This window comes from Schistocerca gregaria, chromosome 9 (genome assembly GCF_023897955.1).
Source record: "Schistocerca gregaria isolate iqSchGreg1 chromosome 9, iqSchGreg1.2, whole genome shotgun sequence".
Taxonomy (NCBI): Eukaryota; Metazoa; Arthropoda; class Insecta; order Orthoptera; family Acrididae; genus Schistocerca; species Schistocerca gregaria.
The window spans coordinates 2,394,340-2,416,373 of record NC_064928.1 but is presented as its reverse complement, the minus strand read 5'-3'; the positions used below and the strand labels follow the sequence as shown (position 1 = coordinate 2,416,373).

At 48.9% G+C, this 22,034-nt stretch overlaps 1 non-coding gene across 1 annotated transcript; it reads right to left on the bottom strand.

Annotated features, from left to right (window-relative positions):
- Positions 1-19,130: 19,130 nt before the first annotated feature.
- Positions 19,131-19,204, bottom strand: Trnat-agu (transfer RNA threonine (anticodon AGU)). The gene has a single exon. It is a non-coding gene; the product is annotated as a tRNA-Thr (tRNA).
- Between the last annotated feature and the right edge of the window lie 2,830 nt (positions 19,205-22,034).

Below are 22,034 nucleotides of genomic sequence, written 5' to 3'. Positions count from 1 at the left end.
GTTATCAGCAGTCACAACTAACAACACCAGTAGCAGCTGACTGCACGCAAAGAATAGGAATGTGCAATGGGATTTACGTGAACTCGGCGCTAGCTTGTATCCTCCTAGACACATCTGCTGGCTGTGAAGTATTCCACTTGCATATGAAGGTGCGCATGTAGGTGTGTTAAAAATCCAGGAGGCACTGGGTATTGATCCCAGTACCTCTCGTATACTAAGCGAGCGCTCTACCATCTGAGCTACGCCTGCCCCCCCCCCCCCCCGAAGACTAATGGTGCTACATACAGCCATATAGACGACACAGACCCTTGCACTCCCATTATTCAGCAGACAAACACTACTCTCTATGTATCCGTTAGGGTGTCTTTCAGGTTTCGTGCATTCTGTATCGAATCGTAGTTGCCAAAATGAAAGTGGCACGTATAACGTCGAAAATAGAATTCGGACACCGCTCTGAGTAAGACCAACGTGTTGTCCACCCTCTAGACTTCAGTGAGGTTAAGCCGCGATACCTAAGACAGATCTGCACTCGATGACACCTCGATAACAGCCGGTCCCCACACTTACATCTTGCTCTCCTTACGTCAGTATACATCATATCAGTCTGTGACGCTGGCTTCGCAACATCTTGCGTGCCTTTAGGTTCGCCGCGACCAACACTTACCATGCACTGACCACAAAAAATGGAGGCGCCGCGGCTTGAACCCTGGACCTTTCACATGCCAAGCGAACGCTCTACCAACTGAGCTACGCCCCATGCACGAGCAAACTGCGCTATTCCCCATTGTTTGCGACTCAGATGCGCACGGACACGATGGTTGGTTGGTTTTTAGCGGTGAAGGGAGCAGAGTACAAAGGCGCGGACCCGTTCATATACACAAAAGTTCCAAGTAGTTTCGATGCTCTGGTATTACAAATGCAAATTCCGTCTGTTTTTAACGTCTTAAATTGAAAGAGCTGTCACAAATTGCTCCGTTTTCACTCCTTGTCGACAATTATACAGCACCTGAGGTAACAAACACATCTCGAGAACCATTGTGCACTACATTATTTATGCCAACTCAGTGCCTCGCTCTTTACTACTGTGTACCAATCTTGTCGTCCAACTGCAAAACACTGGGCCACAACAAGTTTCCGCGTCTCCATTGCACTGCGCATACTACGAAACGCTCCCCAAACTTGGCACTCACCCTCGCAGCCGACTTTTCCGACTTTCCACGAAGCTCACGAAACGCTCACGCTAGTGACAGCATTATTTATAGTTCGACGTCGCGCCAAAGCGAATGAGTACATTTCGCCTACGGCTTAGGCCGCCCTCCTAGTGTGGCTGCTCGGTGTCTGCAGGCAGCGAGGGTCTGCAAGCTTCCTGTGTTCGCACCTATGTCACCTGTGCTTGCTTGTCAGAGACAGACTATCGCAAAACATACAACTCACTCCATGAATTAATTGCTACGGCATCTGTTATCAGCAATTACAACTAGCAACACCAGTAGCAGCTGACTGCACGCAAAGAATAGGAATGTGCAGTGGGATTTACGTGAACTCGGCGCTAGCTTGTATCCTCCTAGACACATCTGCTGGCTGTGAAGTATTCCACTTGCATATGAAGGTGCGCATGTAGGTGTGTTAAAAATCCTGGAGGCACTGGGTATTGATCCCAGTACCTCTCGTATACTAAGCGAGCGCTCTACCATCTGAGCTACGCCTGCCCCCCCGAAGACTAATGGTGCTACATACAGCCATATAGACGACACAGACCCTTGCACTCCCATTATTCAGCAGACAAACACTACTCTCTATGTATCCGTTAGGGTGTCTTTCAGGTTTCGTGCATTCTGTATCGAATCGTAGTTGCCAAAATGAAAGTGGCACGTATAACGTCGAAAATAGAATTCGGACACCGCTCTGAGTAAGACCAACGTGTTGTCCACCCTCTAGACTTCAATGAGGTTAAGCCGCGATACCTAAGACAGATCTGCACTCGATGACACCTCGATAACAGCCGGTCCCCACACTTACATCTTGCTCTCCTTACGTCAGTATACATCATATCAGTCTGTGACGCTGGCTTTGCAACATCTTGCGTGCCTTTAGGTTCGCCGCGACCAACACTTACCATGCACTGACCACAAAAAATGGAGGCGCCGCGGCTTGAACCCTGGACCTTTCACATGCCAAGCGAACGCTCTACCAACTGAGCTACGCCCCAAACACGAGCAAACTGCGCTATTCCCCATTGTTTGCGAATCAGATGCGCACGGACACGAAGGTTGGTTGGTTTGTAGCGGTGAAGGGAGCAGAGTACAAAGGTGCGGACCCGTTCATATACACAAAAGTTCCAAGTAGTTTCGATGCTCTGGTGTTACAAATGCTAATTCCGTCTGTTTTTAACGTCTTAAATTGAAAGAGCCGTCACAAATTGCTCCGTTTTCACTCATTGTAGACAATTATACAGCACCTGAGGTAACAAACACATCTCGAGCCCCATTGTGCACTACATTATTTATGCCAACTCAGTGCCTCGCTCTTTACTACTGTGTACCAATCTTGTCGTCCAACTGCAAAACACTGGGCCACAACAAGTTTCCGCGTCTCCATTGCACTGCGCATACTACGAAACGCTCCCCAAACTTGGCACTCACCCTCGCAGCCGACTTTTCCGACTTTCCACGACGCTCACGCTAGTGACAGCATTATTTATAGTTCGACGTCGCGCCAAAGCGAATGAGCACAATTCGCCTACGGCTTAGGCCGCCCTCCTAGTGTGGCTGCTCGGTGTCTGCTGGCAGCGAGGGTCTGCAAGCTTCCTGTGTTCGCACCTATGTCACCTGTGCTTGCTTGTCAGAGACAGACTATCGCAAAACATACAACTCACTCCATGAATTGATTGCTACGGCATCTGTTATCAGCAGTCACAACTAACAACACCAGTAGCAGCTGACTGCACGCAAAGAAAAAGAATGTGCAGTGGGATTTACGTGAACTCGGCGCTAGCTTGTATCCTCCTAGACACATCTGCTGGCTGTGAAGTATTCCACTTGCATATGAAGGTGCGCATGTAGGTGTGTTAAAAATCCTGGAGGCACTGGGTATTGATCCCAGTTCCTCTCGTATACTAAGCGAGCGCTCTACCATCTGAGCTACGCCTGCCCCCCCGAAGACTAATGGTGCTACATACAGCCATATAGACGACACAGACCCTTGCACTCCCATTATTCAGCAGACAAACACTACTCTCTATGTATCCGTTAGGGTGTCTTTCAGGTTTCGTGCATTCTGTATCGAATCGTAGTTGCCAAAATGAAAGTGGCACGTATAACGTCGAAAATAGAATTCGGACACCGCTCTGAGTAAGACCAACGTGTTGTCCACCCTCTAGACTTCAATGAGGTTAAGCCGCGATACCTAAGACAGATCTGCACTCGATGACACCTCGATAACAGCCGGTCCCCACACTTACATCTTGCTCTCCTTACGTCAGTATACATCATATCTGTCTGTGACGCTGGCTTTGCAACATCTTGCGTGCCTTTAGGTTCGCCGCGACCAACACTTACCATGCACTGACCACAAAAAATGGAGGCGCCGCGGCTTGAACCCAGGACCTTTCACATGCTAAGCGAACGCTCTACCAACTGAGCAACGCCCCAAACACGAGCAAACTGCGCTATTCCCCATTGTTTGCGAATCAGATGCGCACGGACACGATGGTTGGTTGGTTTGTAGCGGTGAAGGGAGCAGAGTACAAAGGCGCGGACCCGTTCATATACACAAAAGTTCCAAGTAGTTTCGATGCTCTGGTATTACAAATGCAAATTCCGTCTGTTTTTAACGTCTTAAATTGAAAGAGCCGTCACAAATTGCTCCGTTTTCACTCATTGTAGACAATTATACAGAACCTGAGGTAACAAACACATCTCGAGAACCATTGTGCACTCTATTATTTATGCCAACTCAGTGCCTCGCTCTTTACTACTGTGTACCAATCTTGTCGTCCAACTGCAAAACACTAGGCCACAACAAGTTTCCGCGTCTCCATTGCACTGCGCATACTACGAAACGCTCCCCAAACTTTGCACTCACCCTCGCAGCCGACTTTTCCGACTTTCCACGACGCTCACGCAACGCTCACGTTAGTGACAGCATTATTTATAGTTCGACGTCGCGCCAAAGCGAATGAGCACAATTCGCCTACGGCTTACGCCGCCCTCCTAGTGTGGCTGCAGGGTGTCTGCAGGCAGCGAGGGTCTGCAAGCTTCCTGTGTTCGCACCTATGTCACCTGTGCTTGCTTGTCAGAGACAAACTATCGCAAAACATACAACTCACTCCATGAATTGATTGCTACGGCATCTGTTATCAGCAGTCACAACTAACAACACCAGTAGCAGCTGACTGCACGCAAAGAATAGGAATGTGCAGTGGGATTTACGTGAACTCGGCGCAAGCTTGTATCTTCCTAGACACATCTGCTGGCTGTGAAGTATTCCACTTGCATATCAAGGTGCGCATGTAGGTGTGTTAAAAATTCTGGAGGCACTGGGTATTGATCCCAGTACCTCTCGCATACTAAGCGAGCGCTCTACCATCTGAGCTACGACCGCCCCCCCGAAGACTATTCGTGCTACATACAGCCATATAGACGACACAGACACTTGCACTCCCATTATTCAGCAGACAAACACTACTCTCTATGTATCCGTTAGGGTGTCTTTCAGGTTTCGTGTATTCTGTATCGAATCTTAGTTGCCCAAATGAAAGTGGCACGTATAACGTCGAAAATAGAATTCGGACACCGCTCTGAGTAAGACCAACATGTTGTCCACCCTCTAGACTTCAATGAGGTTAAGCCGCGATACCTAAGACAGATCTGCACTCGATGACACCTCGATAACAGCCGGTCCCCACACTTACATCTTGCTCTCCTTACGTCAGTATACATCATATGTGTCTGTGACGCTGGCTTTGCAACATCTTGCGTGCCTTTAGGTTCGCCGCGACCAACACTTACCATGCACTGACCACAAAAAATGGAGTCGCCGCGGCTTGAACCCAGGACCTTTCACATGCTAAGCGAACGCTCTACCAACTGAGCAACGCCCCAAACACGAGCAAACTGCGCTATTCCCCATTGTTTGCGAATCAGATGCGCACGGACACGATGGTTGGTTGGTTTGTAGCGGTGAAGGGAGCAGAGTACAAAGGCGCGGACCCGTTCATATACACAAAAGTTCCAAGTAGTTTCGATGCTCTGGTATTACAAATGCAAATTCCGTCTGTTTTTAACGTCTTAAATTGAAAGAGCCGTCACAAATTGCTCCGTTTTCACTCATTGTAGACAATTATACAGAACCTGAGGTAACAAACACATCTCGAGAACCATTGTGCACTCTATTATTTATGCCAACTCAGTGCCTCGCTCTTTACTACTGTGTACCAATCTTGTCGTCCAACTGCAAAACACTAGGCCACAACAAGTTTCCGCGTCTCCATTGCACTGCGCATACTACGAAACGCTCCCCAAACTTTGCACTCACCCTCGCAGAGGACTTTTCCGACTTTCCACGACGCTCACGCAACGCTCACGCTAGTGACAGCATTATTTATAGTTCGACGTCGCGCCAAAGCGAATGAGCACAATTCGCCTACGGCTTACGCCGCCCTCCTAGTGTGGCTGCAGGGTGTCTGCAGGCAGCGAGGGTCTGCAAGCTTCCTGTGTTCGCACCTATGTCACCTGTGCTTGCTTGTCAGAGACAAACTATCGCAAAACATACAACTCACTCCATGAATTGATTGCTACGGCATCTGTTATCAGCAGTCACAACTAACAACACCAGTAGCAGCTGACTGCACGCAAAGAATAGGAATGTGCAGTGGGATTTACGTGAACTCGGCGCAAGCTTGTATCTTCCTAGACACATCTGCTGGCTGTGAAGTATTCCACTTGCATATCAAGGTGCGCATGTAGGTGTGTTAAAAATTCTGGAGGCACTGGGTATTGATCCCAGTACCTCTCGCATACTAAGCGAGCGCTCTACCATCTGAGCTACGACCGCCCCCCCGAAGACTATTCGTGCTACATACAGCCATATAGACGACACAGACACTTGCACTCCCATTATTCAGCAGACAAACACTACTCTCTATGTATCCGTTAGGGTGTCTTTCAGGTTTCGTGTATTCTGTATCGAATCTTAGTTGCCTAAATGAAAGTGGCACGTATAACGTCGAAAATAGAATTCGGACACCGCTCTGAGTAAGACCAACATGTTGTCCACCCTCTAGACTTCAATGAGGTTAAGCCGCGATACCTAAGACAGATCTGCACTCGATGACACCTCGATAACAGCCGGTCCCCACACTTACATCTTGCTCTCCTTACGTCAGTATACATCATATCAGTCTGTGACGCTGGCTTTGCAACATCTTGCGTGCCTTTAGGTTCGCCGCGACCAACACTTACCATGCACTGACCACAAAAAATGGAGGCGCCGCGGCTTGAACCCTGGACCTTTCACATGCCAAGCGAACGCTCTACCAACTGAGCTACGCCCCATGCACGAGCAAACTGCGCTATTCTTCATTGTTTGCGACTCAGATGCGCACGGACACGATGGTTGGTTGGTTTGTAGCGGTGAAGGGAGCAGAGTACAAAGGCGCGGACCCGTTCATATACACAAAAGTTCCAAGTAGTTTCGATGCTCTGGTATTACAAATGCAAATTCCGTCTGTTTTTAACGTCTTAAATTGAAAGAGCCGTCACAAATTGCTCCGTTTTCACTCCTTGTCGACAATTATACAGCACCTGAGGTAACAAACACATCTCGAGAACCATTGTGCACTACATTATTTATGCCAACTCAGTGCCTCGCTCATTACTACTGTGTACCAATCTTGTCGTCCAACTGCAAAACACTGGGCCACAACAAGTTTCCGCGTCTCCATTGCACTGCGCATACTACGAAACGCTCCCCAAACTTGGCACTCACCCTCGCAGCCGACTTTTCCGACTTTCCACGACGCTCAAGAAACGCTCACGCTAGTGACAGCATTATTTATAGTTCGACGTCGCGCCAAAGCGAATGAGTACATTTCGCCTACGGCTTAGGCCGCCCTCCTAGTGTGGCTGCTCGGTGTCTGCAGGCAGCGAGGGTCTGCAAGCTTCCTGTGTTCGCACCTATGTCACCTGTGCTTGCTTGTCAGAGACAGACTATCGCAAAACATACAACTCACTCCATGAATTGATTGCTACGGCATCTGTTATCAGCAGTCACAACTAGCAACACCAGTAGCAGCTGACTGCACGCAAAGAATAGGAATGTGCAGTGGGATTTACGTGAACTCGGCGCAAGGCAGATCTTTCCGACATAGGCTTGAGAATCTTACGGGAACACTTGTACTGTTTCTAAATTAAGTGTAGGCGTGGGAGGAGGGTGCTTCCTGCGCACAAATAACAGCACGCTTGTCAATTGTGGATGCTAATCATTCGCTTGTATCTTCCTAGACACATCTGCTGGTCGTGAATTATTCCACTTGCATATCAAGGTGCGCATGTGGGTGTGTTAAAAATCCTGGAGGCACTGGGTATTGACCCCAGTACCTCTCGCATGCTAAGCGAGCGCTCTACCATCTGAGCTACGCCCGCCCCACCCGAAGACTAATGGTGCTACATACAGCCATATAGACGACACAGACTCTTGCACTCCCATTATTCAGCAGACAAACACTACTCTCTATGTATCCGTTAGGGTGTCTTTCAGGTTTCGTGCATTCTGTTTCGAATCGTAGTTGGCCACAATGAAAGTGGCACGTATAACGTCGAAAATAGAATTCGGACACCGCTCTGAGTAAGACCAACGTGTTGTCCACCCTCTAGACTTCAATGAGGTTAAGCCGCGATACCTAAGACAGATCTGCACTCGATGACACCTCGATAACAGCCGGTCCCCACACTTACATCTTGCTCTCCTTACGTCAGTATACATCATATCAGTCTGTGACGCTGGCTTTGCAACATCTTGCGTGCCTTTAGGTTCGCCGCGACCAACACTTACCATGCACTGACCACAAAAAATGGAGGCGCCGCGGCTTGAACCCTGGACCTTTCACATGCCAAGCGAACGCTCTACCAACTGAGCTACGCCCCATGCACGAGCAAACTGCGCTATTCCCCATTCTTTGCGACTCAGATGCGCACGGACACGATGGTTGGTTGGTTTGTAGCGGTGAAGGGAGCAGAGTACAAAGGCGCGGACCCGTTCATATACACAAAAGTTCCAAGTAGTTTCGATGCTCTGGTATTACAAATGCAAATTCCGTCTGTTTTTAACGTCTTAAATTTTAAGAGCCGTCACAAATTGCTCCGTTTTCACTCCTTGTCGACAATTATACAGCACCTGAGGTAACAAACACATCTCGAGCCCCATTGTGCACTACATTATTTATGCCAACTCAGTGCCTCGCTCTTTACTACTGTGTACCAATCTTGTCGTCCAACTGCAAAACACTGGGCCACAACAAGTTTCCGCGTCTCCATTGCACTGCGCATACTACGAAACGCTCCCCAAACTTGGCACTCACCCTCGCAGCCGACTTTTCCGACTTTCCACGACGCTCACGCAACGCTCACGCTAGTGACAGCATTATTTATAGTTCGACGTCGCGCCAAAGCGAATGAGCACAATTCGCCTACGGCTTAGGCCGCCCTCCTAGTGTGGCTGCTCGGTGTCTGCAGGCAGCGAGGGTCTGCAAGCTTCCTGTGTTCGCACCTATGTCACCTGTGCTTGCTTGTCAGAGACAGACTATCGCAAGACATACAACTCACTCCATGAATTGATTGCTACGGCATCTGTTATCAGCAGTCACAACTAACAACACCAGTAGCAGCTGACTGCACGCAAAGAATAGGAATGTGCAGTGGGATTTACGTGAACTCGGCGCAAGCTTGTATCTTCCTAGACACATCTGCTGGCTGTGAATTATTCCACTTGCATATCAAGGTGCGCATGTAGGTGTGTTAAAAATTCTGGAGGCACTGGGTATTGATCCCAGTACCTCTCGCATACTAAGCGAGCGCTCTACCATCTGAGCTACGACCGCCCCCCCGAAGACTATTGGTGCTACATACAGCCATATAGACGACACAGACCCTTGCACTCCCATTATTCAGCAGACAAACACTACTCTCTATGTATCCGTTTGGGTGTCTTTCAGGTTTCGTGCATTCTGTATCGAATCGTAGTTGGCCAAAATGAAAGTGGCACGTATAACGTCGAAAATAGAATTCGGACACCGCTCTTAGTAAGACCAACGTGTTGTCCACCCTCTAGACTTCAATGAGGTTAAGCCGCGATACCTAAGACAGATCTGCACTCGATGACACCTCGATAACAGCCGGTCCCCACACTTACATCTTGCTCTCCTTACGTCAGTATACATCATATCAGTCTGTGACGCTGGCTTTGCAACATCTTGCGTGCCTTTAGGTTCGCCGCGACCAACACTTACCATGCACTGACCACAAAAAATGGAGGCGCCGCCGCTTGAACCCTGGACCTTTCACATGCCAAGCGAACGCTCTACCAACTGAGCTACGCCCCATGCACGAGCAAAATGCGCTATTCCCCATTGTTTGCGACTCAGGTGCGCACGGACACGATGGTTGGTTGGTTTGTAGCGGTGAAGGGAGCAGAGTACAAAGGCGCGGACCCGTTCATATACACAAAAGTTCCAAGTAGTTTCGATGCTCTGGTATTACAAATGCAAATTCCGTCTGTTTTTAACGTCTTAAATTGAAAGAGCCGTCACAAATTGCTCCGTTTTCACTCATTGTAGACAATTATACAGCACCTGAGGTAACAAACACATCTCGAGAACCATTGTGCACTACATTATTTATGCCAACTCAGTGCCTCGCTCTTTACTACTGTGTACCAATCTTGGCGTCCAACTGCAAAACACTGGGCCACAACAAGTTTCCGCGTCTCCATTGCACTGCGCATACTACGAAACGCTCCCCAAACTTGGCACTCACCCTCGCAGCCGACTTTTCCGACTTTCCACGACGCTCACGCTAGTGACAGCATTATTTATAGTTCGACGTCGCGCCAAAGCGAATGAGCACAATTCGCCTACGGCTTAGGCTGCCCTCCTAGTGTGGCTGCTCGGTGTCTGCAGGCAGCGAGGGTCTGTAAGCTTCCTGTGTTCGCACCTATGTCACCTGTGCTTGCTTGTCAGAGACAGACTATCGCAAAACATACAACTCACTCCATGAATTGATTGCTACGGCATCTGTTATCAGCAGTCACAACTAGCAACACCAGTAGCAGCTGACTGCACGCAAAGAATAGGAATGTGCAGTGGGATTTACGTGAACTCGGCGCAAGCTTGTATCTTCCTAGACACATGTGCTGGCTGTGAATTATTCCACTTGCATATCAAGGTGCGCATGTAGGTGTGTTAAAATTTATGGAGACATTGGGTATTGATCCCAGTACCTCTCGCATACTAAGCGAGCGCTCTACCATCTGAGCTACGAAAGCCCACCCGAAGACTATTGGTGCTACATACAGCCATATAGACGACACAGACCCTTGCACTCCCATTATTCAGCAGACAAACACTACTCTCTATGTATCCGTTAGGGTGCTTTCAGGTTTCTTACATTCTGTATCGAATCGTAGTTGGCCACAATGAAAGTGGCACGTATAACGTCGAAAATAGAATTCGGACACCGCTCTGAGTAAGACCAACGTGTTGTCCACCCTCTAGACTTCAATGAGGTTAAGCCGCGATACCTAAGACAGAACTGCACTCGGTGACACCTCGATAACAGCCGGTCCCCACACTTACATCTTGCTCTCCTTACGTCAGTATACATAATATCTGTCTGTGACGCTGGCTTTGCAACATCTTGCGTGCCTTTAGGTTCGCTGCGACCAACACTTACCATGCACTGACCACAAAAAATGGAGGCGCCGCGGCTTGAACCCTGGACCTTTCACATGCCAAGCGAACGCTCTACCAACTGAGCTACGCCCCATGCACGAGCAAACTGCGCTATTCCCCATTCTTTGCGACTCAGATGCGCACGGACACGATGGTTGGTTGGTTTGTAGCGGTGAAGGGAGCAGAGTACAAAGGCGCGGACCCGTTCATATACACAAAAGTTCCAAGTAGTTTCGATGCTCTGGTATTACAAATGCAAATTCCGTCTGTTTTTAACGTCTTAAATTGAAAGAGCCGTCACAAATTGCTCCGTTTTCACTCATTGTAGACAATTATACAGCACCTGAGGTAACAAACACATCTCGAGCCCCATTGTGCACTACATTATTTATGCCAACTCAGTGCCTCGCTCTTTACTACTGTGTACCAATCTTGTCGTCCAACTGCAAAACACTGGGCCACAACAAGTTTCCGCGTCTCCATTGCACTGCGCATACTACGAAACGCTCCCCAAACTTGGCACTCACCCTCGCAGCCGACTTTTCCGACTTTCCACGACGCTCACGCTAGTGACAGCATTATTTATAGTTCGACGTCGCGCCAAAGCGAATGAGCACAATTCGCCTACGGCTTAGGCTGCCCTCCTAGTGTGGCTGCTCGGTGTCTGCAGGCAGCGAGGGTCTGTAAGCTTCCTGTGTTCGCACCTATGTCACCTGTGCTTGCTTGTCAGAGACAGACTATCGCAAAACATACAACTCACTCCATGAATTCATTGCTACGGCATCTGTTATCAGCAGTCACAACTAGCAACACCAGTAGCAGCTGACTGCACGCAAAGAATAGGAATGTGCAGTGGGATTTACGTGAACTCGGCGCAAGCTTGTATCTTCCTAGACACATGTGCTGGCTGTGAATTATTCCACTTGCATATCAAGGTGCGCATGTAGGTGTGTTAAAATTTATGGAGACACTGGGTATTGATCCCAGTACCTCTCGCATACTAAGCGAGCGCTCTACCATCTGAGCTACGAAAGCCCACCCGAAGACTATTGGTGCTACATACAGCCATATAGACGACACAGACCCTTGCACTCCCATTATTCAGCAGACAAACACTACTCTCTATGTATCCGTTAGGGTGCTTTCAGGTTTCTTACATTCTGTATCGAATCGTAGTTGGCCACAATGAAAGTGGCACGTATAACGTCGAAAATAGAATTCGGACACCGCTCTGAGTAAGACCAACGTGTTGTCCACCCTCTAGACTTCAATGAGGTTAAGCCGCGATACCTAAGACAGAACTGCACTCGGTGACACCTCGATAACAGCCGGTCCCCACACTTACATCTTGCTCTCCTTACGTCAGTATACATAATATCTGTCTGTGACGCTTGCTTTGCAACATCTTGCGTGCCTTTAGGTTCGCTGCGACCAACACTTACCATGCACTGACCACAAAAAATGGAGGCGCCGCGGCTTGAACCCTGGACCTTTCACATGCCAAGCGAACGCTCTACCAACTGAGCTACGCCCCATGCACGAGCAAACTGCGCTATTCCCCATTCTTTGCGACTCAGATGCGCACGGACACGATGGTTGGTTGGTTTGTAGCGGTGAAGGGAGCAGAGTACAAAGGCGCGGACCCGTTCATATACACAAAAGTTCCAAGTAGTTTCGATGCTCTGGTATTACAAATGCAAATTCCGTCTGTTTTTAACGTCTTAAATTGAAAGAGCCGTCACAAATTGCTCCGTTTTCACTCATTGTAGACAATTATACAGCACCTGAGGTAACAAACACATCTCGAGCCCCATTGTGCACTACATTATTTATGCCAACTCAGTGCCTCGCTCTTTACTACTGTGTACCAATCTTGTCGTCCAACTGCAAAACACTGGGCCACAACAAGTTTCCGCGTCTCCATTGCACTGCGCATACTACGAAACGCTCCCCAAACTTGGCACCCACCCTCGCAGCCGACTTTTCCGACTTTCCACGACGCTCACGCAACGCTCACGCTAGTGACAGCACTATTTATAGTTCGACGTCGCGCCAAAGCGAATGAGCACAATTCGCCTACGGCTTAGGCCGCCCTCCTAGTGTGGCTGCTCGGTGTCTGCAGGCAGCGAGGGTCTGCAAGCTTCCTGTGTTCGCACCTATGTCACCTGTGCTTGCTTGTCAGAGACAGACTATCGCAAGACATACAACTCACTCCATGAATTGATTGCTACGGCATCTGTTATCAGCAGTCACAACTAACAACACCAGTAGCAGCTGACTGCACGCAAAGAATAGGAATGTGCAGTGGGATTTACGTGAACTCGGCGCAAGCTTGTATCTTCCTAGACACATCTGCTGGCTGTGAATTATTATACTTGCATATCAAGGTGCGCATGTAGGTGTGTTAAAAATTCTGGAGGCACTGGGTATTGATCCCAGTACCTCTCGCATACTAAGCGAGCGCTCTACCATCTGAGCTACGACCGCCCCCCCGAAGACTATTGGTGCTACATACAGCCATATAGACGACACAGACCCTTGCACTCCCATTATTCAGCAGACAAACACTACTCTCTATGTATCCGTTTGGGTGTCTTTCAGGTTTCGTGCATTCTGTATCGAATCGTAGTTGGCCAAAATGAAAGTGGCACGTATAACGTCGAAAATAGAATTCGGACACCGCTCTTAGTAAGACCAACGTGTTGTCCACCCTCTAGACTTCAATGAGGTTAAGCCGCGATACCTAAGACAGATCTGCACTCGATGACACCTCGATAACAGCCGGTCCCCACACTTACATCTTGCTCTCCTTACGTCAGTATACATCATATCAGTCTGTGACGCTGGCTTTGCAACATCTTGCGTGCCTTTAGGTTCGCCGCGACCAACACTTACCATGCACTGACCACAAAAAATGGAGGCGCCGCCGCTTGAACCCTGGACCTTTCACATGCCAAGCGAACGCTCTACCAACTGAGCTACGCCCCATGCACGAGCAAACTGCGCTATTCCCCATTGTTTGCGACGCAGGTGCGCACGGACACGATGGTTGGTTGGTTTGTAGCGGTGAAGGGAGCAGAGTACAAAGGCGCGGACCCGTTCATATACACAAAAGTTCCAAGTAGTTTCGATGCTCTGGTATTACAAATGCAAATTCCGTCTGTTTTTAACGTCTTAAATTGAAAGAGCCGTCACAAATTGCTCCGTTTTCACTCATTGTAGACAATTATACAGCACCTGAGGTAACAAACACATCTCGAGCCCCATTGTGCACTACATTATTTATGCCAACTCAGTGCCTCGCTCTTTACTACTGTGTACCAATCTTGTCGTCCAACTGCAAAACACTGGGCCACAACAAGTTTCCGCGTCTCCATTGCACTGCGCATACTACGAAACGCTCCCCAAACTTGGCACTCACCCTCGCAGCCGACTTTTCCGACTTTCCACGACGCTCACGCTAGTGACAGCACTATTTATAGTTCGACGTCGCGCCAAAGCGAATGAGCACAATTCGCCTACGGCTTAGGCCGCCCTCCTAGTGTGGCTGCTCGGTGTCTGCAGGCAGCGAGGGTCTGCAAGCTTCCTGTGTTCGCACCTATGTCACCTGTGCTTGCTTGTCAGAGACAGACTATCGCAAGACATACTACTCACTCCATGAATTGATTGCTACGGCATCTGTTATCAGCAGTCACAACTAACAACACCAGTAGCAGCTGACTGCACGCAAAGAATAGGAATGTGCAGTGGGATTTACGTGAACTCGGCGCAAGCTTGTATCTTCCTAGACACATCTGCTGGCTGTGAATTATTCCACTTGCATATCAAGGTGCGCATGTAGGTGTGTTAAAAATTCTGGAGGCACTGGGTATTGATCCCAGTACCTCTCGCATACTAAGCGAGCGCTCTACCATCTGAGCTACGACCGCCCCCCCGTAGACTATTGGTGCTACATACAGCCATATAGACGACACAGACCCTTGCACTCCCATTATTCAGCAGACAAACACTACTCTCTATGTATCCGTTTGGGTGTCTTTCAGGCTTCCTGCATTCTGTATCGAATCGTAGTTGGCCAAAATGAAAGTGGCACGTATAACGTCGAAAATAGAATTCGGACACCGCTCTTAGTAAGACCAACGTGTTGTCCACCCTCTAGACTTCAATGAGGTTAAGCCGCGATACCTAAGACAGATCTGCACTCGATGACACCTAGATAACAGCCGGTCCCCACACTTACATCTTGCTCTCCTTACGTCAGTATACATCATATCAGTCTGTGACGCTGGCTTTGCAACATCTTGCGTGCCTTTAGGTTCGCCGCGACCAACACTTACCATGCACTGACCACAAAAAATGGAGGCGCCGCGGCTTGAACCCTGGACCTTTCACATGCCAAGCGAACGCTCTACCAACTGAGCTACGCCCCATGCACGAGCAAACTGCGCTATTCCCCATTCTTTGCGACTCAGATGCGCACGGACACGATGGTTGGTTGGTTTGTAGCGGTGAAGGGAGCAGAGTACAAAGGCGCGGACCCGTTCATATACACAAAAGTTCCAAGTAGTTTCGATGCTCTGGTATTACAAATGCAAATTCCGTCTGTTTTTAACGTCTTAAATTGAAAGAGCCGTCACAAATTGCTCCGTTTTCACTCTTTGTAGACAATTATACAGCACCTGAGGTAACAAACACATCTCGAGCCCCATTGTGCACTACATTATTTATGCCAACTCAGTGCCTCGCTCTTTACTACTGTGTACCAATCTTGTCGTCCAACTGCAAAACACTGGGCCACAACAAGTTTCCGCGTCTCCATTGCACTGCGCATACTACGAAACGCTCCCCAAACTTGGCACTCACCCTCGCAGCCGACTTTTCCGACTTTCCAGGACGCTCACGCTAGTGACAGCATTATTTATAGTTCGACGTCGCGCCAAAGCGAATGAGCACAATTCGCCTACGGCTTAGGCCGCCCTCCTAGTGTGGCTGCTCGGTGTCTGCAGGCAGCGAGGGTCTGCAAGCTTCCTGTGTTCGCACCTATGTCACCTGTGCTTGCTTGTCAGAGACAGACTATCGCAAAACATACAACTCACTCCATGAATTGATTGCTACGGCATCTGTTATCAGCAGTCACAACTAGCAACACCAGTAGCAGCTGACTGCACGCAAAGAATAGGAATGTGCAGTGGGATTTACGTGAACTCGGCGCAAGCTTGTATCTTCCTAGACACATCTGCTGGCTGTGAATTATTCCACTTGCATATCAAGGTGCGCATGTAGGTGTGTTAAAAATTCTGGAGGCACTGGGTATTGATCCCAGTACCTCTCGCATACTAAGCGAGCGCTCTACCATCTGAGCTACGACCGCCCCCCCCCCGAAGACTATTGGTGCTACATACAGCCATATAGACGACACAGACCCTTGCACTCCCATTATTCAGCAGACAAACACTACTCTCTATGTATCCGTTTGGGTGTCTTTCAGGTTTCGTGCATTCTGTATCGAATCGTAGTTGGCCAAAATGAAAGTGGCACGTATAACGTCGAAAATAGAATTCGGACACCGCTCTTAGTAAGACCAACGTGTTGTCCACCCTCTAGACTTCAATGAGGTTAAGCCGCGATACCTAAGACAGATCTGCACTCGATGACACCTCTATAACAGCCGGTCCCCACACTTACATCTTGCTCTCCTTACGTCAGTATACATCATATCAGTCTGTGACGCTGGCTTTGCAACATCTTGCGTGCCTTTAGGTTCGCCGCGACCAACACTTACCATGCACTGACCACAAAAAATGGAAGCGCCGCGGCTTGAACCCTGGACCTTTCACATGCCAAGCGAACGCTGTACCAACTGAGCTACGCCCCATGCACGAGCAAACTGCGCTATTCCCCATTCTTTGCGACTCAGATGCGCACGGACACGATGGTTGGTTGGTTTGTAGCGGTGAAGGGAGCAGAGTACAAAGGCGCGGACCCGTTCATATACACAAAAGTTCCAAGTAGTTTCGATGCTCTGGTATTACAAATGCAAATTCCGTCTGTTTTTAACGTCTTAAATTGAAAGAGCCGTCACAAATTGCTCCGTTTTCACTCATTGTAGACAATTATACAGCACCTGAGGTAACAAACACATCTCGAGCTACATTGTGCACTACATTATTTATGCCAACTCAGTGCCTCGCTCTTTACTACTGTGTACCAATCTTGTCGTCCAACTGCAAAACACTGGGCCACAACAAGTTTCCGCGTCTCCATTGCACTGCGCATACTACGAAACGCTCCCCAAACTTGGCACTCACCCTCGCAGCCGACTTTTCCGACTTTCCACGACGCTCACGCTAGTGACAGCATTATTTATAGTTCGACGTCGCGCCAAAGCGAATGAGCACAATTCGCCTACGGCTTAGGCCGCCCTCCTAGTGTGGCTGCTCGGTGTCTGCAGGCAGCGAGGGTCTGCAAGCTTCCTGTGTTCGCACCTATGTCACCTGTGCTTGTTTGTCAGAGACAGACTATCGCAAAACATACAACTCACTCCATGAATTGATTGCTACGGCATCTGTTATCAGCAGTCACAACTAGCAACACCAGTAGCAGCTGACTGCACGCAAAGAATAGGAATGTGCAGTGGGATTTACGTGAACTCGGCGCAAGCTTGTATCTTCCTAGACACATCTGCTGGCTGTGAATTATTCCACTTGCATATCAAGGTGCGCATGTAGGTGTGTTAAAAATTCTGGAGGCGCTGGGTATTGATCCCAGTACCTCTCGCATACTAAGCGAGCGCTCTACCATCTGAGCTACGACCGCCCCCCCGAAGACTATTGGTGCTACATACAGCCATATAGACGACACAGACCCTTGCACTCCCATTATTCAGCAGACAAACACTACTCTCTATGTATCCGTTTGGGTGTCTTTCAGGTTTCGTGCATTCTGTATCGAATCGTAGTTGGCCACAATGAAAGTGGCACGTATAACGTCGAAAATAGAATTCGGACACCGCTCTTAGTAAGACCAACGTGTTGTCCACCCTCTAGACTTCAATGAGGTTAAGCCGCGATGCCTAAGACAGATCTGCACTCGATGACACCTAGATAACAGCCGGTCCCCACACTTACATCTTGCTCTGCTTACGTCAGTATACATCATATCAGTCTGTGACGCTGGCTTTGCAACATCTTGCGTGCCTTTAGGTTCGCCGCGACCAACACTTACCATGCACTGACCACAAAAAATGGAGGCGCCGCCGCTTGAACCCTGGACCTTTCACATGCCAAGCGAACGCTCTACCAACTGAGCTACGCCCCACGCACGAGCAAACTGCGCTATTCCCCATTCTTTGCTACTCAGATGCGCACGGACACGATGGTTGGTTGGTTTGTAGCGGTGAAGGGAGCAGAGTACAAAGGCGCGGACCCGTTCATATACACAAAAGTTCCAAGTAGTTTCGATGCTCTGGTATTACAAATGCAAATTCCGTCTGTTTTTAACGTCTTAAATTGAAAGAGCCGTCACAAATTGCTCCGTTTTCACTCATTGTAGACAATTATACAGCACCTGAGGTAACAAACACATCTCGAGAACCATTGTGCACTACATTATTTATGCCAACTCAGTGCCTCGCTCTTTACTACTGTGTACCAATCTTGTCGTCCAACTGCAAAACACTGGGCCACAACAAGTTTCCGCGTCTCCATTGCACTGCGCATACTACGAAACGCTCCCCAAACTTGGCACTCACCCTCGCAGCCGACTTTTCCGACTTTCCAGGACGCTCACGCTAGAGACAGCATTATTTATAGTTCGACGTCGCGCCAAAGCGAATGAGCACAATTCGCCTACGGCTTAGGCCGCTTTCCTAGTGTGGCTGCTCGGTGTCTGCAGGCAGCGAGGGTCTGCAAGCTTCCTGTGTTCGCACCTATGTCACCTGTGCTTGCTTGTCAGAGACAGACTATCGCAAAACATACAACTCACTCCATGAATTGATTGCTACGGCATCTGTTATCAGCAGTCACAACTAGCAACACCAGTAGCAGCTGACTGCACGCAAAGAATAGGAATGTGCAGTGGGATTTACGTGAACTCGGCGCAAGCTTGTATCTTCCTAGACACATCTGCTGGCTGTGAATTATTCCACTTGCATATCAAGGTGCGCATGTAGGTGTGTTAAAAATTATGGAGGCACTGGGGATTGATCCCAGTACCTCTCGCATACTAAGCGAGCGCTCTACCATCTGAGCTACGCCCGCCCCCCCGAAGACTGATGGTGCTACATACAGCCATATAGACGACACAGACCCTTGCACTCCCATTATTCAGCAGACAAACACTACTCTCTATGTATCCGTTAGGGTGCTTTCAGGTTTCGTGCATTCTGTATCGAATCGTAGTTGGCCACAATGAAAGTGGCACGTATAACGTCGAAAATAGAATTCGGACACCGCTCTGAGTAAGACCAACGTGTTGTCCACCCTCTAGACTTCAATGAGGTTAAGCCGCGATACCTAAGACAGAACTGCACTCGGTGACACCTCGATAACAGCCGGTCCCCACACTTACATCTTGCTCTCCTTACGTCAGTATACATCATATCTGTCTGTGACGCTGGCTTTGCAACATCTTGCGTGCCTTTAGGTTCGCTGCGACCAACACTTACCATGCACTGACCACAAAAAATGGAGGCGCCGCGGCTTGAACCCTGGACCTTTCACATGCCAAGCGAACGCTCTACCAACTGAGCTACGCCCCATGCACGAGCAAACTGCGCTATTCCCCATTCTTTGCGACTCAGATGCGCACGGACACGATGGTTGGTTGGTTTGTAGCGGTGAAGGGAGCAGAGTACAAAGGCGCGGACCCGTTCATATACACAAAAGTTCCAAGTAGTTTCGATGCTCTGGTATTACAAATGCAAATTCCGTCTGTTTTTAACGTCTTAAATTGAAAGAGCCGTCACAAATTGCTCCGTTTTCACTCATTGTAGACAATTATACAGCACCTGAGGTAACAAACACATCTCGAGCCCCATTGTGCACTACATTATTTATGCCAACTCAGTGCCTCGCTCTTTACTACTGTGTACCAATCTTGTCGTCCAACTGCAAAACACTGGGCCACAACAAGTTTCCGCGTCTCCATTGCACTGCGCATACTACGAAACGCTCCCCAAACTTGGCACTCACCCTCGCAGCCGACTTTTCCGACTTTCCACGACGCTCACGCTAGTGACAGCATTATTTATAGTTCGACGTCGCGCCAAAGCGAATGAGCACAATTCGCCTACGGCTTAGGCCGCCCTCCTAGTGTGGCTGCTCGGTGTCTGCAGGCAGCGAGGGTCTGCAAGCTTCCTGTGTTCGCACCTATGTCACCTGTGCTTGCTTGTCAGAGACAGACTATCGCAAAACATACAACTCACTCCATGAATTGATTGCTACGGCATCTGTTATCAGCAGTCACAACTAGCAACACCAGTAGCAGCTGACTGCACGCAAAGAATAGGAATGTGCAGTGGGATTTACGTGAACTCGGCGCAAGCTTGTATCTTCCTAGACACATCTGCTGGCTGTGAATTATTCCACTTGCATATCAAGGTGCGCATGTAGGTGTGTTAAAAATTCTGGAGGCACTGGGTATTGATCCCAGTACCTCTCGCATACTAAGCGAGCGCTCTACCATCTGAGCTACGACCGCCCCCCCCCCCCCCCCCCGAAGACTATTGGTGCTACATACAGCCATATAGAAGACACAGACCCTTGCACTCCCATTATTCAGCAGACAAACACTACTCTCTATGTATCCGTTTGGGTGTCTTTCAGGTTTCGTGCATTCTGTATCGAATCGTAGTTGGCCAAAATGAAAGTGGCACGTATAACGTCGAAAATAGAATTCGGACACCGCTCTTAGTAAGACCAACGTGTTGTCCACCCTCTAGACTTCAATGAGGTTAAGCCGCGATACCTAAGACAGATCTGCACTCGATGACACCTCGATAACAGCCGGTCCCCACACTTACATCTTGCTCTCCTTACGTCAGTATACATCATATCAGTCTGTGACGCTGGCTTTGCAACATCTTGCGTGCCTTTAGGTTCGCCGCGACCAACACTTACCATGCACTGACCACAAAAAATGGAGGCGCCGCGGCTTGAACCCTGGACCTTTCACATGCCAAGCGAACGCTCTACCAACTGAGCTACGCCCCATGCACGAGCAAACTGCGCTATTCCCCATTCTTTGCGACTCAGATGCGCACGGACACGATGGTTGGTTGGTTTGTAGCGGTGAAGGGAGCAGAGTACAAAGGCGCGGACCCGTTCATATACACAAAAGTTCCAAGTAGTTTCGATGCTCTGGTATTACAAATGCAAATTCCGTCTGTTTTTAACGTCTTAAATTGAAAGAGCCGTCACAAATTGCTCCGTTTTCACTCATTGTAGACAATTATACAGCACCTGAGGTAACAAACACATCTCGAGCTACATTGTGCACTACATTATTTATGCCAACTCAGTGCCTCGCTCTTTACTACTGTGTACCAATCTTGTCGTCCAACTGCAAAACACTGGGCCACAACAAGTTTCCGCGTCTCCATTGCACTGCGCATACTACGAAACGCTCCCCAAACTTGGCACTCACCCTCGCAGCCGACTTTTCCGACTTTCCACGACGCTCACGCTAGTGACAGCATTATTTATAGTTCGACGTCGCGCCAAAGCGAATGAGCACAATTCGCCTACGGCTTAGGCCGCCCTCCTAGTGTGGCTGCTCGGTGTCTGCAGGCAGCGAGGGTCTGCAAGCTTCCTGTGTTCGCACCTATGTCACCTGTGCTTGCTTGTCAGAGACAGACTATCGCAAAACATACAACTCACTCCATGAATTGATTGCTACGGCATCTGTTATCAGCAGTCACAACTAGCAACACCAGTAGCAGCTGACTGCACGCAAAGAATAGGAATGTGCAGTGGGATTTACGTGAACTCGGCGCAAGCTTGTATCTTCCTAGACACATCTGCTGGCTGTGAATTATTCCACTTGCATATCAAGGTGCGCATGTAGGTGTGTTAAAAATTCTGGAGGCACT